We start from the raw sequence: 15,923 nt of genomic DNA, 5'->3' as shown, positions 1-15,923 counted from the left end.
ATCCGGGGGTCTTTGGGGAAAATGAGCAATTACGCTGTGTTCTGTAGACTGCTCTCCATGAAGGGCTGAGGGTATATGCACCTGTTTGTGTATATGCTGAGTTTGGACTCGATTGCTTCCATGGCACTTGAAGTTGACCCTTCACTCCCTACCTTTCCGAGGCCCTGCTGCTGGAACCTGTTGCTTCTTCTCCTGGGAAGAGACGATGGTAAAGATCCCAGGGACTTGGTAGACTAAACTTCAGACTCCATTCAGTCCCCCAGTAACCCTCGTTCCTACACTATACGCTCCCGGCGCTGGCTCAAGGTTGGTATCTCTCACTCATAATATAATGACAGCTGACCTTATCAGCGTTCTCCGGAGGGAGTCTCCCTTTGCAAGGACACTTCCTTCTCTGTCCCGCTCTGCCTTGCCGTGGGTCAGTAATCCCAACATTGTTGGTCTACAGACTTGTTCCCCGCGGTCTTCAGATAATTAACTGTAACAGGTCTTAGCTCAACATCTCCTCTGCAGAGAACCCTTTTCTGACCTCTTCATCTAGGGCAGCTCCCCTACTCCTTATTTTCTGTTCCTGCATCTTGAGCCTTTCCTTCCTAGCATTCTTCTCAGTATGGAAGGCTGTATTTACCTGTGTGTGTGTGTGTGTGTGTGTGTGTGTGTGTGTGTGTGTGGTATCTCTCCATCTAGACTAAGTTCCTTGCAGGCAGTAAGAATTCATCTTACTCGCTAATGTATCCGTTCTCCTGACACTGCGTGGCCCACAGTAGGCACACAATTAAAGTTTATTGAATGAATAAGTGAATGAATGAATGAATGAATGAGTGATTTCCCCGGGATATTAGCTCTGTCCCACACCCAGATAGGAACAAGGAGTGGAGTGCCTCCTTGTGGGACACAAAGCTGCCAGAGGAGGAGGGCAGAGTAGACCCAGACTTTGGGCTCTGAGCTGAGGGCAAGCTGGTTGCTCTCCCAGCCTTGGTTTCCTGCTCCTCAGATTCTGAACTTTGAGCTCTTTTCTTATTACCTGACTTCAGCTTGCCAGTGTGTCAGTCTTGTGCCTCAGTCTACACAGGATTCTAATTCTAACATTGCTTTGTCTTCTTGCCATTCCTGACCTTTACCTGAGGCCCCCCTTTCCGGTGACCCTCCCTGCTTACCTTGTTCCACGCCCTCCGCCCCACCATGATCCTGAGCGGAACAAAGCCCTTTTAATTCTCTTCTAAATTTCTTCTACTACTTTGAGTTCTCCTAGCTAAGTTTCTTAAAATTATATATAAAGCAAAGTCAATAGGTACGGAGTGATTAAGTAAACAGTGTTCAATTAAAGAGTGTGACTTTTGGGACAAATATTTTACTTCCTTCACAGCCTTTTAGAAACTTTCCAATTCAAATGAATTTCCTAAATGGCTGCTGTAATTGTACATTATGAATGCATAGGTCTTAAGTAGTATGGTAAATAAAGATCACCAGTAGCACATAAATCAACAAAAAACATGTAAATGTGTCTTTTTAAAAAGTTTACGTGACTTCATAATAGGCATTGGGTACACTTTCCAATTTTAGCTATCAAAGGACATTCACACTTACTGGTCCAATTATTTAAGTACACGATGACCCCAAATTACATTTTATGTTAATTTCTATAAGGTAATATAACAGGAAATATAAAAACAACAAGTTTATCAAATTTAGTCAATACAAGAATCAACTGGTTGAAGTGCACCTGCCCGAGAGATGCTTGGGATAGTATGTAAAGACACATGCTGCCTTAGTGATGCTTGGGGTAAACTGTTAAGTGGTTAAATGATAATGGCATTTGCCATTTTTTAATCTTCCCAGTAAATGGATGAGTATGTTTATCTCCTGAACCATTTGTTCTCTTACTCAGCACACATACATCAGAATATTCCCTTTGCCAAGTGTGGTGGCACACACCTGTAATCCTAGCACTTGGGAGGTTGAGGCAGGAGGATCGCTGCGAGCTCAAGGCCAGCCTGGGCTACATAGTGAGTTCATGGCCAGCTTGAACTACATAGTGAGACCCCATCTCAAAAAACAAAACAAATAATAATAATAACATTCCCTTTGAGTCAGGCTCTGAGCTGGGTTTTGCACTGCACAGTTGACTAAGACATGGTTTTTATGGAATGTTTTAAAACACCAGTTTCTGTTAATGGGAGGGTTTGAATTCTCTAGGCTTATGTGATGTTGTCACACACATCACATAATGTGACAATACAGAGATGTGGTATTGTATTCTGCTGAATTGATGTACAGGCTGTAGTGCCGAGGAATTTAAATCTGCATGGCACCTGGCAGTGTAGAACTGCTGATTCCAGAACCCCCATCTTCCAAGAATGGGTGTCCTTCAGGAGTACCGCAGCAGAAATGCATTGACTCGCTTTGCTAGAAATTCCATTCCATTTTAGAGTAATGCTTATTTCTGTGTAGCAGTTCTGTGGAGTGAGGCAGGTTTGTTTTCCAATTCAGGGGCGAGTCACAGATTGGAAAGTGTTGCATGCAATCACCTTTCTTCCTCTGAGTTAAGTCTCTTAAACACCAGATCTGGGCCAGGGGGAGTAGTTGTATGGTAGAGCACTTGCCTAGCATGTGCAAGGCCAGGGTGTCATCCGCAGCACCAGAAGGCAACACTTCTGTTGAATCAGGGACTGGAGTTGCTGGTAGCTTTGTTTAGTAAATGTAGCTAAATAGTCATAGTGATCAACAGGTTGTCATGCCAACAAGTACTAGGATTCAGTGCTTGAATACTAGTCTGTGGCTTCTGATCTGCAGCCCCACACAACCCAAATTCTACGGATGTATGATGGTTTCCTTCCTTTTCCTGAACCTAGGAGTGTGGTACTGAGATATTCTGTGGAGTTGTGGTCTATGACAGTAAAGACTGATTTGTCACTTACAAGGATGTGCTATGGCTCTGCCCTATGTCTTCCTCACCCTGGGAGTGATGGGGTGGTGACTCTGGAGTCATCAAGGGAGAGGGTTTGTGACCTGAGTACTGGCTAAACAGATCCTCCTCTGAGGTGGCACCTCTGTACACATGATATCAACCAGAGCAAGTCTTTGACCCCACCTGAGTTAACAGAACCGGGACGCTGAAGGCAAGGGTCATGCAACCTGCCGCACATTGTGGGCTGAAGCTTTTCATCCTGGTGGTTCTCATCCCAGTCACCATCCCAGCTGTCCTGCCCTTTCAGTGCTCAGCAGCATAGCTCCCAAGCCCCTGCCAGCTCCCGATCCCCTTCCTTTGCTTTCAGACTTAATCTTTCACGCTCAATTTCAACACCCAGTTATATTCCCTCCTTGCCAACTCCTTGATCGGTCGTCTTTTGTAGCACAAAGCCTTAGATCATTGTTCTTCAAACTTCTTTAACTATGCCCCTGTAGCAGGAATAATTTTTGAACATGTATTTTTTTTTTTGTCTGTCTTTTTGAGACAGGGTCTCCCTATGCAGTTCAGGCCAGCCTTGAGCTCACTTTGTAGCCCGGGCTGGCCTTGAAGTCGCATCGATCCTCCTGCCTCAGCCTCCCCAGTGCTGGGATTATAGGCATGCACCACCATGTCTGGCTGAACATGTATCTTAATGGTATGTTTATTTTTAAGTGATACAGTCAACTGCAAATCCATTTATTTAACATTAGTAAAGTTTTAGCTTTTGAAAAATAAATGATAAAAGTTCTAACATGTTCTCAGTATTATCTCACTGTTATGGTTTGAGTTATGTCATCCCCTAAATTCGTATGTTTGAGTCAGTGTGATGGTGCATACCTGTAATCCCAGCATTTGCAGGAGGATTTCCGTGAGTTCAAGGCCAGCCTGAACTACACAGCGAGACCCTGTCTGAAAAAGCGAACAAATCAAAATTTTTAAAAATCATATGTTTACACCTTAGAATGTGACTTTATTTGATTATAGAATCTTTAATGAGATGACCTAGTAAAATTAAGCCATATGCTTGGACCTTAAACCAATATGATTTGAGACCTTTTAAGCAGAGGAGTGTAGGACATAGATAACCTATGAAGAACAGGAAAAAGATAGCCATCTGCAAGTGAAGGAGCGAGGCTTCTGGAACAGAGATATCTCCAACCCTGCCCATCTCTTCACCTTTGCCTTCCAGTCTCCAGAATTGTGAGAAAATAGATTTTTGTTTAAGCTCCCCATTCTGTGCCATTTGTGACAGCAGCCTCAGCAAATCACTATACCTACTTTGGAAGTGGTGATTCTCACTCCAAAGGCATTTTTCTTCCAAACATCCCTACATGGATTGACTCAGCATCTCATGCTGTAAACCAGTTTTTCTACTACTAAATAAACAGCAGTTACCATTTGTTGAAGATTCACTTAGGCAGGAGGTCCTCAACAGTGATCACTGTAGGAACCCAATGAGAATGAGTGAATTGGATGAGCCTGAACTATAAGAGAAGCCTTCTGACCTTCACCAGGAAATGAGCTCGGGAAGGATAAGTGATTTGCTTCAGGCCACTCACATGTGTCTCACCCCAAAGCTCACCCTCTTAATTTAGTCTTCCTTTCTGCCATTCTGACCCTCAGTAGCACCCTGCACACCGCTGCCCCTCACCCAACTAAATTCTCCATCTCAGCTCACCATCCTCAGGCACAGGAGGATGTGATGCTAAAGGGATGACCAAAGTGAACCTCAGGTGTGGATGAAGAATCTAAGGCCCAGAAGGGGTCACGAAGATCTGGTGTAGTCATCCAGAGCTGCCTGAGCATAAATCACACATTTTAATTAGAGTTCATACTAGTTCACCCTCAGGAACAAGTCTGAGACCCCTAAAGAGACCCATTAAAGGAAAGAAAAGAAAAAATGTGGGACATCTGATTTGTGTTCTTTTAAGAAGAGGTGTTTAGGTCATAGATGACCTGTGAAGACATCTATGTTTTACATAGATAGATATAAGTATAGATATAGATATCTATCTGGCAGAGGAATTATGTCCTGAATATATAAAGAACCTCTATAGTCAATAAGAGAAAGGAAGATGATCCAATTGAAAAATGCAGGTGAAAAAACTTGAACAACCTCATGGAAAACTAAATATCTAAATGGCCAAAAACATACGAAGTGATACTCAAATTGCTCACTTACATTAAACATAATGGAAATGCACATGAAAACCATAATGTGAGACTACTACACACCCACCTGAATGGATAAGAAAAGAAAGATAATATCAAGTGTTGATGAGGATATGGACCCTCTGGAACCTGTTGCTGGTGTGAGTGTGAATTAAGATGACCATGTTGGAGAACTGATTGGCAGCATCTAATGTGGAACATATTTCTCTGACCCAGAAATTCTACTCCTAGACACATATGCAACAGGAATGTGACAAATTTTCATTGAAGAGACTATACAAAAATGTATGCAACAATGCTATTCATGGTAAACAAAAATTATAGATAACACACAAATACCTATAAACAGTATGATTGGTAAGTTACACACACATACACACAATAAAATGCAATGCAGTAATGAAAATGAAGAAACAATAATTACATGCAATGGTGTGGATAAGTCTCACAAACATAATGCTGAAAAATGAAGCGAGACTCAAAAGAATATTATATGAGTCCATTTATATAAAGTGCAAAAAATTAATCAGTGGTGTTAGAGGTCATGGCCATAGATACCTCTGGGAAGAACGTAGGGGCTGGAAGTGGGGAGGAGGGGCTCCAGGATGCAGTTCATGTTGTTTCTTAATGGGGTGTGTTTATTTGGGAATATTTATCAAGCTGGCTGTCTTAGTCTACTTTGTACGGGGTAGTTATAAACAGCAGATATTTATTTCTCACTGTTCTGGAGGCTGGGAAGTCCAAGATCAAGATGCTGCACTTGGTGAGGGCCTTCTTGCTACGTCATAATATGGTGGAGGGCGTCTTGTGGTACAAGAGGATGGGACACACGGCGAGTCTTAGCTACTTTTCTCATTGCTTGGACAAAATACCAGACATCCAAAGTTAAAAGAGGAAAAGTTTATTTAGCTCAGAGTTTGTAGAGGTTTTGGTTCATAGTTGGCTGGCTCCAAGACAGAATGACATGGCAGAGGGGCATCACAGAGGAGAAACAGTTCATGGCAGGCAGAGGCCGGCAAAGCAGAAGGCAGAGAGCAGCAAAGGAGTAAACCAGCAAGTAACAAGCAAAAAACAATGACAAGAGCAGCCCTCTTTCTGTCTCTTATATTCTATTCAGGCTATCTGTAGCACTCACCATTAATCCCAGCATCACACTGTGAATCAATACTAGCATCACATTCTTCATCCCACTACCACACATTCTAGATCCAGCCATCTTCCAAAAGACTCACCTATGACCACACGAGACTTTAGGGGGATATCTACAAACAGGCCATAACAGGGAGGGAGACGGGGGGAAGAGGGCGGAGGGGCAAGCTCATCCTTTTATAAATAACCCGTTCTTGAGTTAGTGAACCACTCCTAGATGACACCATTAATCCACCCATGAGAGCAGAGCCCTCATGGTCTAATGACTTTTAAAAGATTCCATCTCTTCATATTGTTAATACAATGTCAATTAAATTTTAACATGAGTTTGGGAGGGGACATTCAAACTTCAGCACAGTGCTTACAACTTGTATTATAGTCTGTATGCATGCTCAGAAAATTCACCCCAGGAAAGCCCATGCTAGCCTCAGTATGAATTGGCTGTGCATTAGCAGCTGTCCTTTGATAGGTACTGTAGTCATGTACACTTGTGGTCAATGTGAAACCTCTCACACACAGAGAGCACGCTGGTCTGGGGGTGGCGTATTCTTGGAAAGGGTGAACTGTTTCATCAGATCAATGAGTCTTTCCTCCAGCTGACAGCATGAAATGCTGGCCCATAGGAGCACTCTGGTGTGGTTTGGGGGTTGCTGTCGAAGCTCTTACGTTGGCCACGTGGATGTGCTACCTCAGCCTGTGAAGACTAGAAAGAGAAACAGGACAGTCAGTCTACAAAGAATCGGCTTCCTCAGCTGCCCTGAGCCGGCTCCTGGCCTCCTGTCTGGAAGCAGATGAAGGTAAGGTAAGGACCCATGCCTCCACAGGAGCAAGTCATTTGGGATTGGGGTGGGTAGAGACTACAGTTATCGTGACTTTCCTTAGATTGATGACATTGAAATGTGGGAAACAAAAATAATAATAAATCAGGTCACAGATGATTTGTAATTTTATTGAATAATGCAATATTTAAAATGGAAAAATGATATAAATGCCACAGAAGAAATAGCCTTAGAACTAGATAAATACAAAACAGGAAACTATCCCAAAGCTGCACTGTGAATTTTTATTTAGGTGGTAGAAAGTTGTTTGCTTTTTTCCTTTGTCTTATAGGTTTTTATACATACAGTTGATAACTGTTTGTTCCAAATCAACTTCAGATTGTTCTTATCACCCATAATCTCTAGTGTGGTTCCAATTGTAATATATGTGGTGCTGCCGAAGCAGGCACCATAATCTCTCATTTGGGAATGGAGCATGTATAATTTTAGAATAAAGAAGTTAATGAACCAAGTGTAATGGTGCATGCTTGTAATCGCAGCACTTTGGGAGGCTGAGGCGAGAGGACTGGAAGTTTGAGCCCAGACTGGACAACTTAGCATAAATTTAAATAGAAATTTTAAAAAGGGGGTGTAGTGAGGTGAGGTGAGGTGAGGTCGGGTGGGGTAGGGTAGGGATGTAGCTCGGTGCAAAGGCCCTGGGTTCAGTCCCCAGTAACCCTCCCCAAATCTTGGTAAGTGAGGGACTTTCAGGGCAAAATGCAGAGTAGATATTAAAGATGTATTAAGAAGTTAGCATTGATGCAGAAAAAATTACTCAGCCAAGAGAACGGGAGATTTTAACTTCTTATCTGCCTAATTAACGCATTCACACATTTCAGAGTTAGACAGACAGACCTAGGTTATGGTGTGACTTCGGGTAAAGTTTGTAAATTGCTCCAGGGCTTGCTTCTTTCTCAGCGGTGGGTGTACTTCCTGAAATGCAATGAAGATTAGTTGAAAATAACGTATGTAGCTGGCTCGGGCTAAGTGCTAAATAAACAATAGCTGTTGGTACAACATAAACTGTCACAACAGCTATGAGTAGTAGCCATAGTAACGTTAACACTCATCGCTTAGTCTTTCTATATAAAAGCCGAGTTTAAGCCATGAAAATAATGGATCTGTATTTCGTTTTTAAAACTCTGATTCTAACTCTGATTTTGGGGGTGGGTGTGGGTGAGGTGGGGTTGGGGGCAAGAATTGCCCGGATGAGAAAGAGTTGAGAGTCTTCAGTGAGCGGCAGTGATTTTGTCCTCTCTCAGGCAGGCTTCGCATCTTCACACGAGGGTTAAACACATCTTCGACGTGTAAGTACACAACTTTCAAAGCCCGTTTAAAGACAGGCCTCTGAACCGGAGATGGAGCTTCGGACGCGGGCCGCGAAGTGGGAAACCTTAAAGCTTGGGGTTTACTGGCTTCCCAGAAAATCTACTGACTAAGGCAAGAGGGGCCAGGAATCCCTGAGCCCACGTCCATTTCTGCGCCACTTGCTGATGAGCGCGTGCATCTTCGCACTGTGCAGGGCGAGTCTGCAGGTAACTAGGAGCCCAGCTGCGGTTGGAGCCTGGACAGTTTCACCCCTGCCTTGGATGGGCTTGCGTTCTTCAAGGCGGCCCTAAGCTTCTGGAAAGAGGTCACACACACACACACACACACACACACACACACACACACACACACACACACAAGATGAGACGTCAGCTCAGTTTGATGACAGCTTTTCCCGTACGTCCGGGGCAGAAAGCGCCGGTCTGTGGGCTGAAGCTACGAAGCTTTGCCAGGAAGCAGCTGCGGTGCCGCGGTGGGCGGAGGCCCGGGCGGGGAGAACGCTCCGAGGCTGCAGCCCGCAGGCTGGAGCCTGCTGTTTCAGTTTCCCCCAAAGCCCGGCGGTGGTGTGTGCCGTTCACGGACATGCACGCCGCTGCCCTCTGCTACATTTCCACGCTTTACTTCCGTTGATCTGACCCACCCGAGATACTGGATGAAAGGATAAGAACCTGCCTGTGTATACAGAGCACCTCCCTTGGCCAACTTCCTTTTTCCTCTCCAGTCTTACATTTCTTCTTGGTTATCTAGCGTGTTTCCCCTTTTTAATAGTATAAGTTTGCAGCGTATGATAATGCATTCAGAGCGGGGCGGGGGGAGGGTACCTGCTTATCCCATCTTGATCCTTTTTACTTCCTCCTCCCCTCCCTGCCCTCTCATCTCCTCCTATCCCAGGGGCCCTTCCAGCCCCTAAACTTCCCTGTTTTCTATCATCTATATTTTATTTTGCTCTTTAAATTACACTTTGAGTTTCTCATAGAAGATAAGCCAGGTGTTATTTAGCCTTCTGTGTCTGATTTATTTTACTTAGTATTATAGTCTCAAGGTGAAGTCATTTCCTACAGGTGACTCAAGTTTATCCTTCTTGGTGGCTGAGTAGCACTCCATTATGTATATATTCCTCATTTCTTTACTACCTTACCAGATTTGAAAGCCACAGTCAAGGTTCCCTGGTAGGCTGAGGAAAGCAAGCATTGTTTTAAGCTTCCAGAGCAGGACTGAATGCAGTCTCGTGTCAGATAATGACCAGACTGTGTTCTGGAAAATGCATTGTGAGTGATTTGTCCTGTGTGACCGTCATAGCACACATTTACTTGAACTAAAATGGCTACGACTGTCACTAGGCGAGTTAACCTCATGGGAACGCACACGCTCTGGGTGCAGTCTGTTGACGGATGCAGACTGTCCCCATCTTCCGGCAAAGATGACCCAGGCTTCTGCCCCAGGAAGCTCTCCTGGTGCCACCGGCCCTGTCTTCCCTCCCTACATACAGTGAATCATGTCCCCAGTGTACTCTCAGCAGACCCCTGGATTTATATCCTCACCCTACCACGCTATGGTTTTTTTCTTGACGTGCCCTTTTTCTGTCTGGAATGTACCCTTCTTGTAGAGATCAGGTCTCATTGTGTTCATACCCTCAATACCTGCCACGTGTGTGGTACTCAAAAGGCCAGTAACAAGAGTGCTGACAAACAGATGTACCAGGCCCTGTGACTACCCAGGGCTTTTCTGAACACCCGGAGCCCCCGGGGACACGGGTAACTGGATAAAGACAAAATAGAACTACGATGCCCTCCCATCTGTAGGTCCACTTTCCACAATTCAGTTACCTATGGGCAACCTCAGTCTGAAAATATTGAGGCAATATTCTCCATGAGGCAATATTCCTGGGGTTTCTCAGTGGTTTCTCAATGGAGAATTCCAGAAAGAAGCCATTCATAAATTTTAAATAACTTTTATTCAAATATAACTGCTGTTCTCTATTACTGGTGCTAATCTCTGTGCCTGAGATGTGTAGGAGAGAACAGCATAGACAGGCCTGCGGATTGTCCGGCCTGTACCCCCTGAAGACAGAGGGGATGACTGTGACCGTACCTGACTGAAATCTCCCCCACTGCCTGCGTCCCTCCCAATCCCAGAGAAGTGGCTTCCTGCCCTGCTCCTGGGCTTCACTGGAGGGGAGATGGTGCTGTATGGAGAAGGGGCACTTGCGTCCTGGTTGCTTCGTGACAGCTGTTGCTCTGGGGCTGTCCCTGAGTGGCTCAGTTGCTTCCCCCAACGGCCTTGTGAAGCAAAGATCATTTTCTCCTCTTCATATAGAAGGAAGGTGAGTCTCGCAAAGACTAAACAGCTGGCCAGGAGGCCTGTGGCAGAGTCGTGGACTTGGGTGTGATCCCAGACTGGCTGACTCCAAAAGCAAGCTGGGGACTGGCTAGTTGGGTGTGATGTGCTTCTCTAGGGGTGGAAGTTTTCCTGCTGTGTGGCAGCCATTAGGTTTTGTCTGCTCTTAATCATGAAATGGGATTAGATTGACAGGTGGAGTCAGCCACAAGGCATAGATGTAGGAGGAAGGTGAGGAGCCTGGCCTCTAGGCTCAAGGGGCAGGATGAAGCCAGATCCCAGGGCTTGGGACAGAAACACATTTAAGAATTTGCTTCTGATCTCCTGCACTGAAAAAAAAAAAGTTGAATGAGAAATGAATGATATAAATACTACCTGGGAGACAGCCTTGGTCAAAGCATGACACTGAATTTTTGCATGAGGTCCTTAAAATACAAGAAATTCTAGGATTCTTTTCAAATTTGGAAATGACTCCACTTTTGTTGCACTATTTTGAAGGCTGATGCTTTTGGAAATAAGAATTTTACTTGCTCCCTGACTATCCTACTTCTGGCTCTACTTGACTTCCTGCCTTGGTAAGTCTCCATGAGGCAATATTCCTGGGGTTTCTCAGTGCAAGCCAAATATCCAGCACCTCCATCTGGCTGGGTAGTGGTGGGGTCACTGAAACCTGATATCCTCACTAAAAGGAAACACTGCAGTACAAGACAGGAAGTAGTCAGGGTCACCCCTGAGAAACGTACAAAGTAGAAGCGGGTTAAAGATGAAGGAGTGATTAATTTTGATTATAAATAAGGAGAAAGTTCCTGAATTAGGTAACAGTAAGTTAGTCCCTTTAAGGACTAACAATAATGATGATGTTACTTTTAAGAATAACAGCTAACGGCTGGGGATTTAGCTCAGCGGCACAGCGCCTGCCTGGCAAGTGCGAGGTTGTGAGTTCGATTCCCATTACCGGAACCACCCCCCACCAAAAAAAATACAGACTTAAGAATAACAGCTGATGTATACTGAGTGCCACTCATATGCTTGGTGCTGTGCTCTAAATCCTTTGTAAGTATCAACAGATTTAACAGTCACAGATAGGAAACCAGGTCCCTGAAAGCTTCAGCAGACTTGCCCAACACCTCAGTAGCCAGCGAGCTCCTCATGGGATAGAAAGCCGGTCCCAAGTTCTGTCCCCTGACTGCTGCCCTCAATTGCTCAGAGTAGGTGAGATTGAGGTGAGAAGAAGGAGGAATGGGAGCAAATGTTTGCAAGTGGAAGAGCAAATGATGTGTTCAGGGAATGTTCTAGAAAGAGCCCAGTATGGGCATGTTGTACATTTTATGGGAATGGAGGATGGAGGTGAAGGAAAAGTCCAGGCTAGAGAGGTAGGAATGTCAGGTTCACACTGGGCTACTTCACTGAGAATGAAAGAAAGACATATTCCTGCTTTTATTTATTTTTTTATTTTTGTGGTAATGGGCTTTAAATCCAGAGCCTTGCAGATGTTAGGCGAGCCCTCTGCTGCTGAACCCCCCCAACAGCCCCTTCAGCAGTGCTCAGTGCAAACCACACCCTGCTCCTTGCCCTGGAAGTGTCTTCTTCCTTTTCCTCCGGCAGCTTCCGTCCTCTCCTAGGTTCAGCTGGAGTCACCTTGACAACATCCAGTCGTATCGCTAGTCTGTCTTCTTCATCATCCTCTCACCAGAGTCCCTACTTCTCCTGTCGGCTGCATTTGTGGGCAAGCACCTGGGGACAGTCAGCTCTGAACCGTTGCCCATGTTACTCATTTCATGAGTATTAAAAATGTCCTCACACCTTACTCCGTCACCTTAGGATAGCGTGAAGCACAGCCTGCAGGTGTGTGGTGATGCAGTGCGCAGTGCGAAGGCCGCGCAAGCTACTTTTCACAGCCTTCATGGGATTCTTTTACTGCAGATTTGGTTTCTGGTCACTCATACTTGTAAGAAATTAAAAACCACATTGAGTTCCTTTACATATTCTTTATAACATGGGTAGGACAAACATCCATAAAGCATCCCTCGAATACTTTTAACTTCATGTGATATGTTGTAATTTCTTACAAGTGTAAGTGACCAGAAACCAAATCTGTCTATTACTAAAAAATTGTCACATAGGGACACCTGTCTTGGATAAGTAGATTATAAGGCAAGAATTTATCATCAGAAAATTGTTCCTGAGTGACTTGGAAGGGTTACAGAGTGAATTCTCCCAGTTGGCAGCTGACCCAAAATTTGTAACAATCAAACGTTAGCTCAGGGGCTGGGGATTTAGCTCAGCGGCAAAAGCGCCTGCCTGGCAAGTGCAAGGTCGTGAGTTCGGTTCCCGGTACCGGAGAAAAACAAAGAAAAACAAACGTTAGCTCAGTAGACAACAAGTGCCAGTGCTGGGTCAAGAGGATTGAAAGATTCAGCTGAAATAATTTAAATAATTTGTATGGAAAAAGGAACTCTGAACTCATTTATAACCTGGATGTCAGAGCTGAAATTTATGACATAAGCAAACAAATTCACAGTCAAAGCAAAGTTTCCAAACCCAATACAACACAACTTAAAACGATAACCAAGTCTTCTATTTCCCTCTGCCCCATTCTCCTACAAGCCCAATAATAAGTTGAAAAATAAACAAGAGAATTATATACTACTGCAGTTAGCTTCTAAGTGACCCAAGTGATGATGGGATCCTCTTATGCAGTGGTTCTTACTCTCACAAGACCCAGCACTCATTCATTACAGGAGATGGTTTATTGTTTACTTTTAGCTATCCTGAAATTAAATTCATGCATCATATAACCTACCTACACATATAGTTATAAAAGTAATAGTCCAATGCCATTGGTGTGGTAAAAGGAGAGACAAAGGGATAACAAGTGATAATAATGTAATGTGCACTTCTAATATGTAAAGCACACTGGAAGACATGGCGAAGTAATTAGAGTCTACATACGCAGAAGCCTCTGAATGGTGCCTGCCCATGTACACTGCTGGTGTATGATTAGCGATTCACATGTGATGCCTTTCGGGATGGTACACAATCCTTGTTAAAGCGTTGCATGCAGCCAAGTAGTCTTCCTTCAGTTTACACAACAGTTGCATTATTAGAAAATTCAAAGTGTGTTAAAACCCTGCAAAATACACTTTGTGTTTATATAGGAATTAAGTCATTTATCAGATAATTTTTTCCAAAAGTAATTATCTGTTTACTTTTGCCAAAAGTGAATTAACATTTGTGTAGAAATTCAAGAGTTATTTGTTACTGTGACAACAGACACGCCCACGTTTCTAAAGGTGGAACATGGTAGGACCCATGGGAAACCCCAAACAATTCCCCTTGAAACGAAGCAACTGTTTCAAACGTGTTGAATGGAAAGTCCAAAGCCACTAGCAACTAATGAGAGAATATCTTCCTAGCCTTCTGTTAAATCTTAATGCAAACGGCCTGGGAATGATGCTATACCTGTGGCATCTTGTCACTGAGTCACCTCTTTTTTCAAATGGATCATCCAAGGTTAAAAAAAAAAAGTACAACTCAATCTAATGATAGAAGGCTTTACTCTTAGTAGAGGCTCACCGGGCGTTGGAGTGACTGAAGGTTTATAGACACTCAGTGCAGAGTTTGTACTTTGAATGTATTGAAAAGCTAGGCTTAAAGTCTGAAAGATAAGAATAATCACAGTGGAGGGGCTGGGGATTTAGCTCAGCGGCAAAGCGCCTGCCTGGCAAGCGCAAGGTCGTGAGTTCGGTTCCCGCTACCGGAGAAAAACCAAAAAAAAAAAAAAAAAGAATAATCACAGTGGGATGGATTCCAAATATTCATACCTAAAAAACCCAAATATTCATACCTTGAGTTTTCTAAGCTGCATCCCTGTGTCAGTTTGAAAACTAGAAAGCATTATGTCTTGGTCTATATTTGAAATACTTTCAGTGAATTACAATTAGGGCTCAATCCTTGGTTTTAATTTAAAATCAATATAATAATGATACATGCAGCACAGTTTTACATCTTCTGCCAAGCCACTATTGAAATAATTGATTCTTAGCTCATTATACCTTGAGGATGTTCTATATTTCTTTCAGTTTATCTTTCACTTTATCAGAACCATATACACCATCTTGATTTCTTTTTCTCTGTTTATTTATTTATGTATTTTGGTCTTTTTTAGGGCAGGGTCTCGCTATACAGTTCTGGCTGGTCTTGAGTTCACTTTGTAGCCCAGGCTGTTCTCAAACTCGCAACAATGCTCCTGCCTCAGCCTCCGGAGTGCTGGGATTACAGACGTGCGCCACCACACCCGGTTTGTGTTTTTGTTTTATGTTTTGTTTTGTTTTGTTTCGTGTCGGCTACCAGGAAGGTCAGGTATTTATTTAATATTTATACACAGTAAATGTTTTATGTCAGCTTCTGATAGAACTCTGTCCCTTTTCCTTCTTCTGATGACTCTGACTTTACTTTCATTGTCCTCAATGTGCTGTTACTATATGCCACATTATATTTGGTTAAGAAATAGGATCGGGTATAAATCAGTGGTCCATCAAGTCATAAATCGTAAGCCCCTGGAACGATGCTTGGCATTCGGAAGGTGCTCTGTGAGTATTTACTGAATGACCCAGGGGAAGGGTCTGGCAAACACCAATTTCACGTTCATGTAGCTAGGAGTGAATGACCACGAGGGGGCGCTGAGCTCCCATTTCTCCTTGAAAAGGCCATTTCCCACAGTTCGGCCCGGCCCAAAGGCTTGGGGTAATGCGGTATGGAGTGGTGTTTTGTGATAATTGGATCCTGTATTTCTGAAAAGTGTTAGTCCTAGACGCCTGAAGAGTGTGCATTTGAAGATTCCCAGGTTGTTCCTGTGGAAACACCAGGTGCTGTCATTACCAGCCGTCTGCGCTGAATGTGGTCTTGCTTTCCTGAAGAGCCAGAGGCCAGAGCCGGGGAGAGGCACCAAAGGCCACATGAAAAGAAAGCACAGTGCAAGAATCTGGTGTTCTGAGCCAAGTGCAAAAATCTTTATTAAAATTCTTGAGACCCAGACAAACCAGACAGCTCTCGACCCAACAGTATGTTCAGGGGAGTAGAAGTAAGAAGACAGGGAGAAGAGCCGGGCGGGGCGATGCAGCCTGTGACCCCGTATTCTGGGCGGGCCAAGGCAGGGAGATCACAAG

General features: G+C 44.0%; 1 protein-coding gene across 2 annotated transcripts in view; it reads left to right on the top strand.

Annotated features, from left to right (window-relative positions):
* The first annotated feature begins 7,054 nt into the window (after positions 1-7,054).
* Sytl3 (synaptotagmin-like 3) overlaps positions 7,055-15,923 on the top strand; it is an 85,911-nt gene continuing 77,042 nt past the window's right edge. Inside the window, exon 1 of one of the 2 annotated variants that reach the window (XM_005390516.2) lies at positions 7,055-7,073. The gene's annotated coding sequence lies outside the window, so the exon portion shown is untranslated. Of the gene's footprint in view, positions 7,074-15,014; positions 15,056-15,923 lie in introns of those variants that run through there. The other variant, XM_005390515.2, reaches the window with a different exon arrangement.

This window comes from Chinchilla lanigera, unplaced genomic scaffold (assembly GCF_000276665.1).
Source record: "Chinchilla lanigera isolate Chin_1 unplaced genomic scaffold, ChiLan1.0 scaffold00038, whole genome shotgun sequence".
NCBI lineage: Eukaryota > Metazoa > Chordata > Mammalia > Rodentia > Chinchillidae > Chinchilla > Chinchilla lanigera.
This window is presented reverse-complemented; position numbering and strand designations above follow the sequence as displayed.